General features: G+C 37.9%; 1 pseudogene across 1 annotated transcript; it reads left to right on the forward strand.

Annotated features, from left to right (window-relative positions):
• The first annotated feature begins 935 nt into the window (after nucleotides 1-935).
• Nucleotides 936-10,887, forward strand: LOC308649384 (butyrophilin-like protein 1; annotated as a pseudogene). Its single transcript has 4 exons — nucleotides 936-952; nucleotides 9,915-10,195; nucleotides 10,298-10,499; nucleotides 10,883-10,887. The product of its transcript is annotated as a butyrophilin-like protein 1 (transcript).
• The last annotated feature ends 5,325 nt before the right edge of the window (nucleotides 10,888-16,212 follow it).

Consider the following 16,212-nt stretch of genomic DNA (forward strand, 5'->3'; position numbering starts at 1 on the left):
GTTGATTTTCTGAGCCCGTCTAGAAAATGGATGTAGAAAATCACCCAATCTAAGAATGGATCTTGGGAATGGAAGATGGTTATTTGGAATGAGATAGAAATATAGGATACTACAAAAAAGCTCTAAAGGAGAAATGTGCCTGTTGTGATGTGGAACAATAACTTGTGAACTGCTCCTGACCTGGACAAAGAATATTAAGCGACAGAAAGAGACCAAAGGTAAAAATGTACCAAACAATCTCAAAAATTACTTTGTAAGTTTTCAGTTCTGTATAAATTTTCTGGATGCAGCAAAGCAGGAAGAAGATTTCAAAAGAAAGACACTACTAACCTCATGAAGCTAGGGGCTAACATTTGATTGGATCAAATACCTGATCAAATATCTGATGAAAACAACATAGCAGACTAGATTTCCTAATGAGAAGCCATGTTACTCAATATTTCCCAGTCTCCAGGGAAGTCATGTCCCTTTGGATCATATATTCTACCTTTGTACCCTATAAAATAACCTGTCCTTAATCCCTGGTGGTGTGGTTCTTCTTGCTCTTTAGATTGCCCACATTATTCTCTGAGGGATTCTATATTCACTTTTCACTTTCTAATGATGCTCTTCCTCTCTTTACTAAAGCCAGACACATCCTTACATTCTTTTCTGTGGTATGGGCAAAGGTCTGAAAGTCCTGAGTAGAAGTTTTCTTTGCCACTGGACCTCCTTACAGTGACAGGAACTTCAGAAACAGATGGGTAACATGAGGAGCCATCTTGTGATTGTCATCTGAAGTCATGGGGACATACTTTTAAGACTGTGGGGTCCACTTAACCTGTAGGACTCTCTGGTAATTCCTTAATTGAATTATGGGACACCCTGTTATATGCAGAGAATTGGTGTGGAAACCTCCAAACATTTGCTGTCACAAATGTTGGAGCAGGGGTATTATGAAAGAGGACACCTGGTGAGTTGGAGCATTACAGATCCATTTCAACCTTCCAGTGGGCCATGGTTCCATCTTCCTCAATGAATTCTGCACCTCAGTGTCATTGGGGACCCTGTCATACATTTTTTTTTCCTTCATTGGCTATTCTGCCTCAATTTAGAGGTACTACTATCTTTTCCCTATATATGCCATTTCTGCATTCTTTTGAGGCTTCTTTTACTTTTTTTAGTAGTTAACTCCTTTTTTTATTCAATTCTTTTTCTTTTTTCTCTGTGCTGGGGATTAAATTCAGGGCCTCAGACATGAATAGGTCTATGTTAAGTTTTCCTTGTTCAAATGATTTATGCGGTTTCTAGACTTTGAGAGAAGCATCTAAACTACAATAACTTAGTACTTGTTAAAGGAGGTATGTCACAGCATGTCAGAAAGAGTAATTGAGAAATTAATCAACTTAGTAAATGCTTAACTCTAACAATAATGTTATATAAATATGTTGATTTTTTGGTGGTTTTTAAGTATTTTCTACATGTAAATATATTACTTGCCAGTTTGCTTCAGAATTATATTATCTGACTTAGAATGTGATGACATTAATGATAGATCATGTTGCTCAGAATTGCTTGGCCACACCATTGTCACTGTATTTTTCTTATTTCATTTAACTGCTTCATCTTCCTTTTCAACTAACCTGTTACAACTTGGAATACAGATTGGTTCATTATGGTGCCAAATGGCAATATGGGGGTGTTTGATTCAACAGAAATACAAAATTGAGGGCAACTGAAGTTGTTCATGAAAGAAGCCTTAATCAAGCTTGGCTTTCTGTTGGGAGCTACCATTTAGGAATTGAGTGCTCCTTGACCTTGAATGATGAGAATGTGGAGATGTGGCAAGCCAGCCACGGGCTGTGTGTGTGTGAACTATGAGCACTGAGCACACAAAGTGGACTGAACCAACATTGCCCAGCTGTTTGGGCTGGCCTTGCTCTGGTCTTTTTGCTTGCTCTGCCATGATCCCTATACAGCTCACGGGATGGGCATGACCTGCCCAGATGTCAATCAACCTGCTGACAGCAGACATCATGTAGGTAGACTCAATCCCTGAAATCTGACCCCTTGCCTCATTTCAATGTTTTTTTTCCAATAAAAGTGTTCAGCATGTTCTCTCTCTCTCTCTCTCTCTCTCTCTCTCTCTCTCTCTCTCTCCATGGACCACCTAAGGTTGGAGGAACTGTCACAAGACCTAAGGTATTTCTCTGTCTCTGTGTGATTATTTCATGCAGCCCAGTTCACCTGGAGTGAGCCTAAATGTTTATTCATGAAATGCAACAGTTTCCATTTGTTTTGTTTCTTTATGTATCTTTAAAATATGATTTTTAGCTTTGATAAATGTCTGAAGGCAGAGAAACTGTGGTTGGAGTTAAGATACACTACACTGGCATATGATCAACCCAAACTGAGTCAAGAGGACATACACCATTTATACAGATCAATTTCAAGCAGGGAAATAGAAGATACCATCAGAAGCCTACTAACCAAAAAAAATCCCAGGACCAGACTGATTCACAGCTGAGTTCTACAAGACCTACAAGGAATAATTAACACCAACACTCCTCAAATAATTCCATGATATATAAAAGGAAGGAACTATTTCAAACTCATTCTACAAAGGTGGTATCATCCTGTTACCAAAACCAGGCAGAGGCACATCAAGGAAAGAAAGCTTCAGATCAATATCCTTGATAAACATTGGTGCAAAAATTCTCAAAAATGGGACTGGGGTTGTGATTCAGTGGTAGAGCACTTGCCTAGCATGTTTGATGTACTGGGTTTGACCCCTGGCACCACATAAAAATAGACAAATAAAAAATAAAGGTATTGTGTCCATCAACAATAAAAAGTATTTAAAAAATTTCAATAAATTTTGGCAAATTGCATACAAAAACGTATTTAAAAAATAGTGCACCATGATCAAGTGGGGTTTATTCCAGGATTGCAAAGTTGTTTCAACATATGGAAATCAATAAATATAATTCATCACATCAATACACTTATAGATAAGAATCATATGATTATATCAATTGATGCTGAGAAAACATTTACCAAAATACAGCACACTTTCATGTTCAAAACACTAGAAAAACGAGGAATAGTAGGAACATACTTCAACATTGTAAAAGCTATCTATGCTAAACTGAAGACCAACATCATTCTAAATGGCAAAAAGTTGGAACAAAAAACTGGAACAAGACAGGAATGCCCTCTTTCACCACTTCTATTCAATATAGTCCTTGAAAAACTCTGCCCAGAGCAATTAGACAGATGAAAGGAATTAAAAGTATACAAATAGAAAATGAAGAACTCAATTATTATTTATTGGTGACATGATTTTATACTTAGAGGATCCAAAAACTCCACCAGAAAACTTGGAGAATTAATTAATTGATTGAGCAAAGTAGCAGGATATAAAATCAATACCATATATCAAATGCATTTCTATATATCAGTGATGAATCCTGACAGAGCAATTAGGAAATCTACCCCATTCACAATAGCCTAAAAAATATATGCTTGGGATTTAACTTAATAAAAGGTGAAAGACCTCTACAAAGAAAACTACAGAACACTAAAGAAAGAAATTGAAGAAGACCTTAGAGGATGGAAAGATCTTCTATGCTCTTGGATAGGCAAAATTAATATTGTCAAAATGGCCATACTTCCCAAAGAGCTATATAGATACAATGCAATTCCAATTAAAATCCCAACATCATTTCTTATAGACATAGAAAAAGCAATCATGAAATTCATTTGGAAAAATAAGAGACCCAGAATTGCCAAAGCAACCCTTATCAAGAAGAGTGAAGCAGGAGCCATCACAATAACAGACCTTAAACTATACTACAAAGCTATAGTAACAAAAATGGGATGGCATTGGCACCAAAATACACATGTAGACCAATGGCAAAGAATAGAAGACACAGAGACAAACCCATAAAAATACAGTTATTTTATACTAGACAAAAGTATCATAAAAAAAACATTGGATAAAAGATAACCTCTTCAACACAAGGTACTGGAGAACTGGAATTTCATATGCAGCAGAATGAAAATAAACTCCTGTCTCTCACCATGCACAAAACTCAAAGTGGATCAAGGACCTAGGAATTAGTACAGTAACCCTGCGCCTAATGGAGAAAAAAGTAGGCCCAAATCTTAATCAGGTTGGATTAGGCTCTGACTTCCTTAAAAATAGTCCTAAAGTGCAAAAAATAAAATCAAGAATTAATAAATGAGATGAACTCAAATGAAAAACCTTCTTCTCAGAAAAAGAAATAATCAATGAGGTGAACAAAGAGCTTTGAATTTGGAACCAAATTATTGCCACACACATGTCAGATAGAACACTAATCTCCAGGATACATAAAGAACTCAAAAAACTTAATACGAAAAACAAAACAAAACAAAACAAAAAACAAACAACCAAAGAACCAAATCAACAAATTGGCTGGAGCTTAACAGACACTTCTCAGAAGAAGATATACCTTCAATGAGCAAATATGTAAAAAAATGTTCAACATCTGTAGTAATTAGAGAAATGAAAATCAAAATTACTCTAAGATTTCATTTCACACCAGTCAGAGTGGCAGTTGTCAAGTATACAGACAACAATAAATGTTGATGAGGATGTGGGGGGAAAGGCACACTCATACATTGCTGGTGGGACTGCAAATTGGTGCAACCACTATGGAAAGCAGTGTGTAGATTCCTTTGAAAACATGGAATGGAACCATCATTTGACCCAGCTATGCCACTTCTCAGTCTATACCCCAAAGACTTAAAATCAGCATACTACAGTGACACAACCATATCAATGTTCATTAGCAGCTCAATTTATAACTAAACTACGGAAGAAACCTAGATTCCCTTCAATATATGAATGGATGAATAAACTGTGGTATATACACACAATGGAATATCACTCAGGATTAAAAGGGAATAAAATCATACATTTGAAGTAAATGGGTGGAGTTGGAGAATATCGTGCTAAGTAAGCCAGTCCCTAAAAACCAAAGGCCAAATGTTCTCTCTGATAAGTGGATGGTAATCCAAAACGAGGAGGGGGGAGGCATGGGGAGAATGGCGAAATTTGGGCAAAGGGAAGGGAGGGTGGGGAGGGGTTATGGAGGCAGGAAAGACGGTGGAATGAGACGGACATCATTAACTTAGGTACATGTAAGACTGTACTTAGGGTGTGATGCTACATTGTGTACAACCAGAGAAATGAAAAGTTGTGCTGCAATGTGTACAATGAATCAATATGCATTTTGCTGTCATACACCTAATCAAAATTTAAAAAATGATACACTACAGTGAACAATTGAGGAGTCAGTGACTACCTACCTCATCCTGAGAACCATGACCATAGCAGTATATAATTTAGTATTTGAACAAGATAGTATTTTTACCATATGAAGTATTTAAAAAAAACAGAAAAAATATTACTTGTCATATTCCCCTTCCATTTAGCCTCTATCTTTATGAACTACATTATTTTTGAATGAGCTACAGACACACTTCCTTTGAAACAGAAAGGATGCTATGCAGATAACATGATTTTATCCATACAAAATAGAAGTAATCTTTCTAACAAGCGGACCAGCTGCCCAATCCCAGAGAGAATGTTTAACATCCTCACTATTGGTAAAGCTTTGTTAATATTTCTCTGATTCATAAGTTACCTAGGTAGACATCTTACGATGAATTTCTCTTGGAAAGTTATACTGATCAAGGTTGCAAAGTGTTTTTCTGAGATTTTTAGTTTTGTTTTAGGGACATGTTTGATTTTAGAGAGGAAGACTTTTTCTCTGGCTACATTTATTACATCCAAATCCATAGTGTAGATCCTTGAAACCCTGTTCTCTTTGTTTTAAAGCAGAGATCACTTCTCCAGAAGATTCTTGGTGCTTCTGTACAGGCCCAGGTTCTTCAAAGTCCCCCAGACTTCAGAAGAGAATGTGAACTTAACCCCACAAGCTAGCTCCACTTCACTGTCCACATAGATTGGCTGCTCTAGGTCCTTGTTTCAGCAGTTCTACTCAGTCTCTGGTTGTTTTTGTCATGGTTTATTCCTATCTTACTACTATCTCAGTATTATTGAAGGTATCCATTCTTTATGTTGTCAAGGAAAATTATTTAAAACATAATAAGTTTAATAAGTTGGGTTTTATGTCCTTTCAGTGTAATACTGGAGCTTTAATAGGCTCTATGTATTACCTGTATGTATGTGTACATATGTGTTTATGTTGTGTGTTTGTTCATATATTTTCTTAATCTATACATCCATCCATGGACACCTAGGTTGATTTGCCGCAGTCTGGCTGGGCACAAACAACCGAGCTGCCACAAAGCCTTGTAGATTCAAACAGCAACTCTTTATTCCCCAACTCTCACCGGCACTCCTCACACCACACGGGACCACACTCCCTCCACCAGGCTCTGTCCAATCTCTCTGAACCCCGGTGAGAACTCCATGGGAACTCCAAAATAGCGGGCGCTGGAGGCAGTAAAGGTCAAATATACAATACAATCAATCCAGCATCACAGAAATAATATATAGCTTAACTTAAATCATCATCTCAATGGTTCACTGGCATCACCTTTCAACCATTCCCTCTGGCAAATGCCAGGCATCATTCTGACTGGGCTGTGGCTCTCAACATTGATTCCATATCTTAGCAATTGTGAATAGTATCACAATGAATAGAAGTTGAGATATCTCTTTGCCACACTGATTTCCCTTCCTTTGGATATATTACTAGGCATAGGATTGCTGGATCATAGCATCTTTAATTTAAATTGTATTTCTTCTTGCACAATAAAAATTTGTTCCTTAAAATACTCTCTGAATCAGCCTAGAGTAATACTGATTCTAATACTGATTAATTAATTAAATAATTTCTTTGATTTCTATACTTATCCCAGAGTCTTATTTATTTAATATTTTAGTATTAGAAAAGATTTATTAAAACTTTCTTGCCCCTAACTATATAGTATGTTATATTGAATGACCATTCATTAAAACTGGAGGGAAAAAGAAAGAAAAATATCTAAATGAGTAAATGTGGTTTGATTGAGGAATAAAATATATATATAAATAATTTTCTTTTTTCCCATTTTTATTGGTGCATTATAATTATACATAATAGTGGGATTCATTGTTACATATTCACAAATACATGTGATATAATTTGGTCAGTATTGTTCCTCAGTAAGAAAGATGTTTATGACTATGAGAACTATACAGTATTTTATTGCTTTCAATAGATTGATTTTATACACTTTTATACTAGTTGTAAGTTGAATATTTTTATATGAGGGGTTTTATGATAAACACTTTACAAAATATCTTTTTATTAATTTGTAAATATCAAACATTGAAATTTAAGTTGCAATATACCCAAACATTTTTTTCTGCTGCAGAATTGACACGAAGAGTAAAGAGAGGAAGAGACTTTTCTGGATCATCCCCACAGGACTGGAACTCAGATCCTCTATTCTAACTTGAAAGCTGCTCATCTCATAACCGTGGACCCCCTTCTCATTCCCTTACCTTGGTCTTCCCCACAGCTGAGTACCTTCCAGATCCCACTTCATCACAAAGTCCTTACTAGTGTTTTCTTTGCCTCATTGTCTGTATGAACCTTTGCTTGTTGTCCGTCACCTTTGCCACTCACCTTTCTGACTCTCTCTCTGCCTCAGTGATGGGGACATGTGATGGGAAGCAGAGTGCTTTAGCCAGAGGAAGGGGGAATCTCAGAATGGCCAAGGGATGTTTGGGAGAGTTAGTTTCTCTTCTGAAGAGTCATCCTCCCTAAATGGCTTTTTTTTTTTCCTTCTTTGACGCCTCCTATGTGTCCTCCCACCACACAAAGCTCTGGAGAAACATCAGAGTCTCTTGGGTGAAGCCCAGACCAGAATATTTCAACACTGGTTCTGAGGGAGTTCAATAATCTTTAACTTCCACTGTGTCCTTTATTTTTTCCTTCTTTCTTTCATCTACTGTTCTTTTTTAAGTTGATTTAATTTTTTGAATACATGACGGTGGAATGCATTACAATTCTTGTTACACATATGGAGCACCATTTTTCATATCTTTGTATATAAAGTGTGTTCATGCCAATTCATGTGTTTGTATATGTACTTTGTTTTTTAATTATAATTCCTATTACACATATATACCAAATTTTTCATATCTTTGTTTATATATAAAGTATGTTGACACCCAATTTGAGTCTTCATACATGTACTTTGTATAATGATGTCCATCACATTCCACCATCTTTTTAACCCCCTGCCCCCTCCTTTTTCCCTCCCACTCCTATTTCCTATCTAGAATTCATCTATTCCTTCAAGCTCTCCCTCCCTAGCCCACTATGAATCAACCTCCTTTTATCAGAGAAAGCATTCAGCATTTGCTTTTTTGGGATTGGCTAACTTCACTTATTATCTTCCCCACTGCCATCCATTTACCTGCAAATTCCATGATTTTATTCTCTTTTGTTGCTGAGTAAAATTCCATTGTATATATATGCCACATTTTTTTATCCATTTCTCCACTGAAGGGTATCTAGGTTGGCTCCACAGTTTAGCTACTGTGAATTTTGCTGCTATAAACATTGATGTGGCTGCGTCCCTGTAGTATGCTGTTTTTATGTCCTTTGTGTGTAGACCAAAGAGAGGCATAGCTGGGTCAAATGGTGGTTCCATCACAGATTTCCAAGGAATCTCCATACTGCTTTCCATATTGGCTGCACCAATTTGCAGTCCCACCAGTAATGTCTGAGTGTACCTTTCCCCCCACATCCTCCCCAACACTTATTATTGTTTCCTTTACTGTTCTACATTGACTAGCCACACGGCTTTTCCATTGGGGTTGGAGGGATGGTCTAATAATCCTATTATGATCCAGATTATTTTCTCCAGTACCACAGGATATTTTAACAAAGTTTCTCTGAGCCGAGCACCATGAGGAATGGCACACAGCCCACCTGTTCCTTTATCAACTTACCTATGAAGGAGCAAGGGCAGCAGAAAGTTAGGCCCCTGCTGCACTTATTCTCATTCCCCCTGGAGATTGCTCCTTTGACCTGGACTTTGGCATTTTGCCCTGGTCCACACCAGGAAGTGTTACAAGGATGATCTGACTGGACTCAGTGTTGAGTGTATTGTGGGGATTTTCCTTGCTCTATTAAGTGCTGTGTCTTTTTTAGTGAGGGATGACAGGGGTGGAATCTCTCTGTTCTTACTACCAAAAAACAATGGAGTAGTACCATGCTACTATGGTTTGGGTCTTAAATGTCTGCACATTTAAATGTTTGGCTCCCAACTTGGTGCCAATTGGAGGTGGTGGAGCCTTTAGGAGGTGGGGACTAGCAAGAGGTTTAAGTCATTGGGGGTGTGCCCTTGAAGGAGATTTTAGGACACTTTTCTCTTAGTCTTTCTCTCTTCTTAGCCATGAGATGAGAGGTTTTGCTCCTGCATATGCTCCCACCATGATGAGCTGAGTCGCCCCAAAGCATCAGGGCAATCCATGTGATCAGTTATAGTCACTGAACAAATATTTATTAAGTAGCCATGATATGACAGGCTCATATCATATAATCCCAGGCTTTGGGAACACATGCACACCACCATGAAATTTATATTCTAGAGGAAACTTGGGCTTAAATCAAATAATGAAGACTAACTGTAAACTGAAAAAGCTTATGTATGCTTGATGTGTGTTATAAGGGTTATTTTGACCATACTTAAGTTTTACCTGCGTAAAAACATTGTGTAAGGAGAATAGTTTTTTTTCTCTTCCCCTCTCCCATAATCTCTTTCCATATGTATGTATGTGTGTGTGTGTGTGTGTGTGTGTGTGTGTGTGTGTGTGTATTTCTAGTAGGCCTCTTGGGGCTCCACAGCTTCCTTCCTTCCAGGGATGGTGCTGACCCTCAAGTGCACAAAGAAGGGCCAGAAGAGGATGGAGTGCGTGTGGTGTGCAAAGCCTCTGGATAGTTCCTAAAGCCCCAGGTGCAGTGGAGAGACCTCAGTGGGAACAAGTTCCCAGCGCTTTCTGAGGCCCACACCCAAGACAGTGAGGAGCTGTTTAGTGTGGAGGCCACTCTGGTGGTGAGAGACAGTTCTGTGGGGAATGTGACCTGCTCTGTCCTCAACCCTTTCTTGGACCAGGAGAAGGCCGTGGCTATTTTCATCCCAGGTCAGTGCTGCTTTCCACTCCCAGCAGAGCTGTGGGGAGGGCTGGCCTCTCTGAGTGCACTGGCTCTCCTGGTGCCCCTGACCTCTGTCTGCTTGGCCACAGAGCCCTTCTTCCCTCAGGCTTCTCCCTGGAAGCCAGCATTTGCTGTGATCCTGACCATGCTGGGGCTCCTACTCTTGGAGGCTAGATATTTTTATCAGAAAAGCACTTTCCAAAAGGATGCAGGTGAGGCAGGAAAAGCAGCATCTGCAGTGGCTTAAGGAGGAGGAACAGCAGGCAAAGGAAGAGATGCAGAAGGCCATTGGTAAGACCCCACAGGGCAAGTGCAGATCTGATGGTGGGTGGGACAGCTGACAGGGGCCAGAGTCTGAGTTCCAGCTCTCTAGGGAGATCCAGGGTCCTGGGACTAGTGGAAGTATTTGAGAATATCAGAGAGGACACCTAGAGACTGGTGGGGTTGGGTGCGTTTGTAGTTAGAAATTCTAGTAAACAAAAAAAAATTTTTCTGGAGTTTTCTAGGCACACAGTGTTTCTTTTTCTTGGAGATGGGGGTTTATGATCTTTTCTATTTTCTTTCACATTAACTCCAAGCAGATCTCAGTAAGTTCTGCTTTCCCTCCTGAATTTTGTATGTCTCCTTGGTAGCAGATGTTTTAGTTCCTAGCTCCCCTATTTCTTCTTCTTCAGGTTAGAGGAAAACTGCATATCTATCTGGTAAGTGGCTTTCCAGGTATCTCTGATTTCCTTCTCCTACCTGTGTCCTGGTGTCCCTTCTCCTGTCTCTATCTAGGAACAGTCATGTGGGTCTCCATCGCTGGGAGGCTCATTTGGAAATTTGTGGAAGTCAGAACCCTGATCCCTGAGCTTTCCTAGGTCTGGGCTGCTATTTCCTACCTACAGCTTGGAAACTTGGGTGTGTAATAAGATGCAGAATATTGTTATAGAGACAGAGCTTTTGTCTGTCTAGTATTCTGCATCTTGTTTCAACCTTGGCTTGCCCACCTTATATTGTGCAAAAAGCTATCCATGAATTACTTGAGGGTCTTCTTTAGTTTTGGCAGCCAGGGAGGTTTTAGGTTTAACTTTGGGAACTATCTGTGGCTCTACCATGCAATAGATTGTCCAAGACAAATAACCTTTCTCTCTACTCTACTAGAAAGATACTTCATAGTAGCTGTGGAATTGGATGTAACCCATTGGGAATTGGAAAGCCCACCTATAACCTTTTTTGGTGTAGGAGATTCTATGGAAATCCTCTGATATTCCCTGATATAAAAAAGCAAGCGTGGACTCCATTGTGCATTTTTAGTATAGAAGATCGATCTGTACGATTGACTACCCTGCCCCGCTCCTGATTTCTGAAAATATTTTCTGTGTCCTATGGTCTGTTTCATTGTTTTATTTTTCTTAGCTTTTATTTGCATCCAGCATATTCCATTGGTGGGAACCACATTACCATCTCTTGCGTGGGTCTCATGTGAGAATATGGATTTTTAGTCTTCAATGCATTTAGCTGTTGGTCTGCACCTAGAAGTTTAAAGGCAGATACTAAAAATTTGTTAAATGATAAGTAATATAAGTAAATGGAGTAATTAAGTTTAGGAATGTGGCTTTCTCTTCATCTCCCAACAGATCATCATCCAGGGATTTTGTTTTCTCCGACTCCCAAAGGTGCTAATTCAAGTGGGCTGCTCACCACATGTGGGAATGTGGTGGAGTGAATCAAGTACTTCCTAAAGAGTGGTTATTATTCTCTAGAAATATTTCACATGTGAAAAGTTGGGTAGTTTTACCCCATAAATCATTTCTGTCTTTAAATCATTCTTCATTTTTGGTAATTTCCCGATTGTCTTTTTAAATTTTGTTTTTACATTTGTGGTCCTGAGTTGTGACCCTGGTGCTTCAGGCATGCTCTGCAAGCCTTCTACCACGGGCTACATCCCTTCTCCTTTCCCAAATATATCATTGCCAGTAAAAGCCTGGCATATGTATATAATATATATGCCTTCTGACAATTGTGGAATGATTTATATTTTATTCTCTCAAATATTTTCACACAGTATAATTTTTTTCTTTTTTTTAATTGTTGGTTGTTCAAAACATTACATAGTTCTTGATATATCATATTTCACACTTTGATTCAAGTGGGTTATGAACTCCCATTTTTACCCCATATACAGATTGCAGAATCACATCAGTTACACTTCCATTGATTTACATATTGCCATACTCGTGTCTGTTGTATTCTGCTGCCTTTCCTATCCTCTACTATCCCCCCTCCCCTCCCCTCCCCTCCCCTCTTCTCTCTCTACCCCCTCTACTGTAATTCATTTCTCCCCCTTGTATTATTTTTCTCTTTCCCCTCATTTCTCTTGTATGTAATTTTGTATAACCCTGAGGGTCTCCTTCCATTTCCATGCAATTTCCCTTCTCTCTCCCTTTCCCTCCCACCTCTCATCCCTGTTTAATGTTGTCTTCTTCTCATGTTCTTCTTCCCTACTCTGTTCTTAGTTACTCTCCTTATATCAAAGAAGACATTTGGCATTTGTTTTTTAGGGATTGGCTAACTTCACTTAGCATAATCTGCTCTAATGCCATCCATTTCCCTCCAAATTCTATGATTTTGTCATTTTTTAATGCAGAGTAATACTCCATTGTGTATAAATACCACATTTTTTTTATCCATTCGTCTATTGAAGGGCATCTAGGTTGCTTCAACAGTCTTTGATTTGCATTTCTCTGACTGCTAGAGATGGTGAGCATTTTTTCATGTACTTGTTGATTGATTGTATGTCCTCCTCTGAGAAGTGTCTGTTCAGGTCCTTGGCCCATTTGTTGATTGGGTTATCTGTTATCTTATTGTCTAATTTTTGAGTTCTTTGTATACTCTGGATATTAGGGCTCTATCTGAAGTGTGAGGAGTAAAGATTTGTTCCCAGGATGTAGGCACCCTATTTACCTCTCTTATTGTTTACTTTGCTGAGAAAAAACTTTTTAGTTTGAGTAAGTCCCATTTGTTGATTCTAGATATTAACTCTTGTGCTATGGATGTCCTATTAAGGAATTTGGAGCCCGACCCCACAATATGTAGGTCGTAGCCAAATTTTTCTTCTATCAGATGCTGTGTCTCTGATTTGATATCAAGCTCCTTGATCCATTTAGAGTTAACTTTTGTGCATGGCGAGAGAAAGGGATTCAGTTTCATTTTGTTGCATATGGATTTCCAGTTTTCCCAGCACCATTTGTTGAAGATGCTATCCTACCTCCATTGCATCCTTTTATCCCCTTTATCAAATATAAGAAAGTTGTAGTTTTGTGGGTTGGTTTATATGTCCTCTATTCTGTACCTTTGGTCCACCCGCCTGTTTTGGTACCAGCACCATGCTGTTTTTGTTACTATTGCTCTGTAGTATAGTTTGAAGTCTGGTATCGCTATACCACCTGATTCACACTTCCTGTTTAGCATTGTTTTTGCTATTCTGAGTCTTTATTTTTCCATATGAATTTCATGATTGCTTTCTCTATTTCTACAAGAAATGCTGTTGGGATTTTGATTGGCATTGCATTAAATCTATAGAGAACTTTTGGTAATATCGCCATTTTGATGATTTTAGTTCTGCCTATCCATGAACAGTGTATATTTTTCGATCTTCAAAGATCTTCTTCAATTTCTCTCTTTAGGGTTCTGTAGTTTTCACTGTATAAGTCTTTCACCTCTTTAGTTAGGTTGATTCCCAAGTATTTTATTTTTTTTTGAAGATATTGTGAATGAAGTGGTCGTCCTCATTTCCATTTCAGAGGATTTGTCAATGATATACAGGAATGCCTTTGATTTATGCGTGTTGATTTTATATCCTGCCACTTTGCTGAATTCATTTAGTAGCTCTAATAGTTTCTTTGTAGACCCTTTTGGGTCTTCTAGGTATAGAATCATGTCATCTGCAAATAGTGATAATTTACATTTTTCTTTTCCTATTTTTATGCCTTTAATTTCTTTCGTCTCTCTAATTGCTCTGGCCAGTGTTTCGAGAACTATGTTGAAGAGAAGTTGTGAGAGAGGGCATCCCTGTCTTGTTCCAGATTTTAGAGGGAATGCCTTCAATTTTTCTCCATTCAGAATGATGCTAGCCTGAGGCTTAGCATAGATTGCTTTTACAATGTTGAGGTATGTTCCTGTTATCCCTAGTTTTTCCAGAGTTTTGAACATAAAGGGATGCTGTACTTTGTTGAATGCTTTTTCCGCATCTATCGAGATAATCATATGGTTCTTATTTTTAAGTCTATTGATGTGGTGAATAACATTTATTGATTTCCGTATATTGAACCATCCTTGCATCCCAGGGATGAATCCTACTTGATCATGGTGCACAATGTTTTTTATGTGCCTTTGTATCCGATTCGCCAGAATTTTATTGAGGATTTTTGCATCTAGGTTCATTAGAGATATTGGTCTGTAGTTTTCTTTCTTTGAAGTGTCTTTGTCAGGTTTAGGAATCAGGGTGATGTTGGCCTTGTAGAATGAATTTGTAAGTTCTCCCTCTTTTTCTATTTCCTGAAATAGCTTGAAAAGTATTGGTATTAGTTCCTCTTTAAAGTTTTGTAAAACTCTGCTGTATACCCATCCGGTCCTGGGCTTTTCTTAGTTGGTAGTCTTTTGATGGTTTCTTCTATTTCCTCCATTGATATTGGTCTGTTTAGGTTGTCTATATCCTCCTGACTCAATCTGGGCAGATCATATGACTTAAGAAATTTCCCGATGCCTTCACTATCTTCTATTTTATTGGAGTATAAGGATTCAAAATAATTTCTGATTATCTTCTGTATTTCTGAAGTGTCTGTTGTGATATTGCCTTTTTCATCCTGTATGCTAGTAATTTGAGTTCTCTCTCTTCTTCTCTTCGTTAGCATGGCTAAGGGTCTGTCGATCTTATTTATTTTTTCAAAGAACCAACTTTTCGTTTTATCAATTTTTTCAATTGTTTCCTTTGTTTCGATTTCATTAATTTCAGCTCTGATTTTAATTATTTCTTGCCTTCTACTTCTTTTGCTGTTGTTTTTCTCTTCTTTTTCTAGGAATTTGGAGATGAAGTATGAGATCATTTATTTGTTGTTTTTTTCTTTTTTTAAGGAATGAACTCCAAGCAATTAATTTTCCTCTTAGAACTGCTTTCAATGTGTCCCATAGATTCCGATATGTTGTGTCTGTGTTTTCATTTATCTCTAAGAATTTTTTAATTTCCTCCTTGATGTCTTCTATAACCCATTGATCATTCAGTAACCTATTGTTTATTCTCCAAGTGATGCATGATTTTTCCTTCCTTCTTTTATCGTTGATTTTCAGTTTCATTCCATTATGATCAGATAAGATGCATGGTATTATCTCTACTCCTTTATATTGTCTAAGAGTTGCCCTGTGACATAATATATGATCTATTTTTGAGAAGGATCCATGTGCTGCTGAGAAAAAAGTGTAACTGCTTGATGTTGGGTGGTATATTCTATATATGTCAATTAAGTCTAGGTTATTAATTGTGTTATTGAGTTCTATAGTTTCCTAATTCAACTTTTGTTTGGAAGATCTGTCCAGTGGTGAGAGAGGTGTGTTGAAGTCTCCCATGATTATTGTATGGTGGTCTATTAGACTCTTGAACTTGAGAAGAGTTTGTTTGATGAACATAGCTGCACCATTGTTTGGGGCATATATATTTATGATTGTTATGTCTTGTTGGTGTATGGTTCCCTTGAGCAGTATGTAGTGTCCCTCTTTATCCCTTTTGATTAACTTTGGCTTGAAATCTATTTTATTTGATATGAGTATGGACACTCCTGCTTGTTTCTGAAGTCCATATGAGTGATATGATTTTTCCCAACCTTTCACCTTCAGTCTATGTATGTCTTTTCCTATCAAATGTGTCTCCTGTAGGCAGCATATTGTTGGGTCATGTTTTGTGATCCATTCTACTAGCCTGTGTCTCTTAATTGGTGAGTTTAAGCCATTAACATTTAGGGTTATTATT

The sequence above is a fragment of the Spermophilus citellus genome, assembly GCF_964194105.1.
Source record: "Spermophilus citellus genome assembly, chromosome: 5".
Classification (NCBI taxonomy): domain Eukaryota; kingdom Metazoa; phylum Chordata; class Mammalia; order Rodentia; family Sciuridae; genus Spermophilus; species Spermophilus citellus.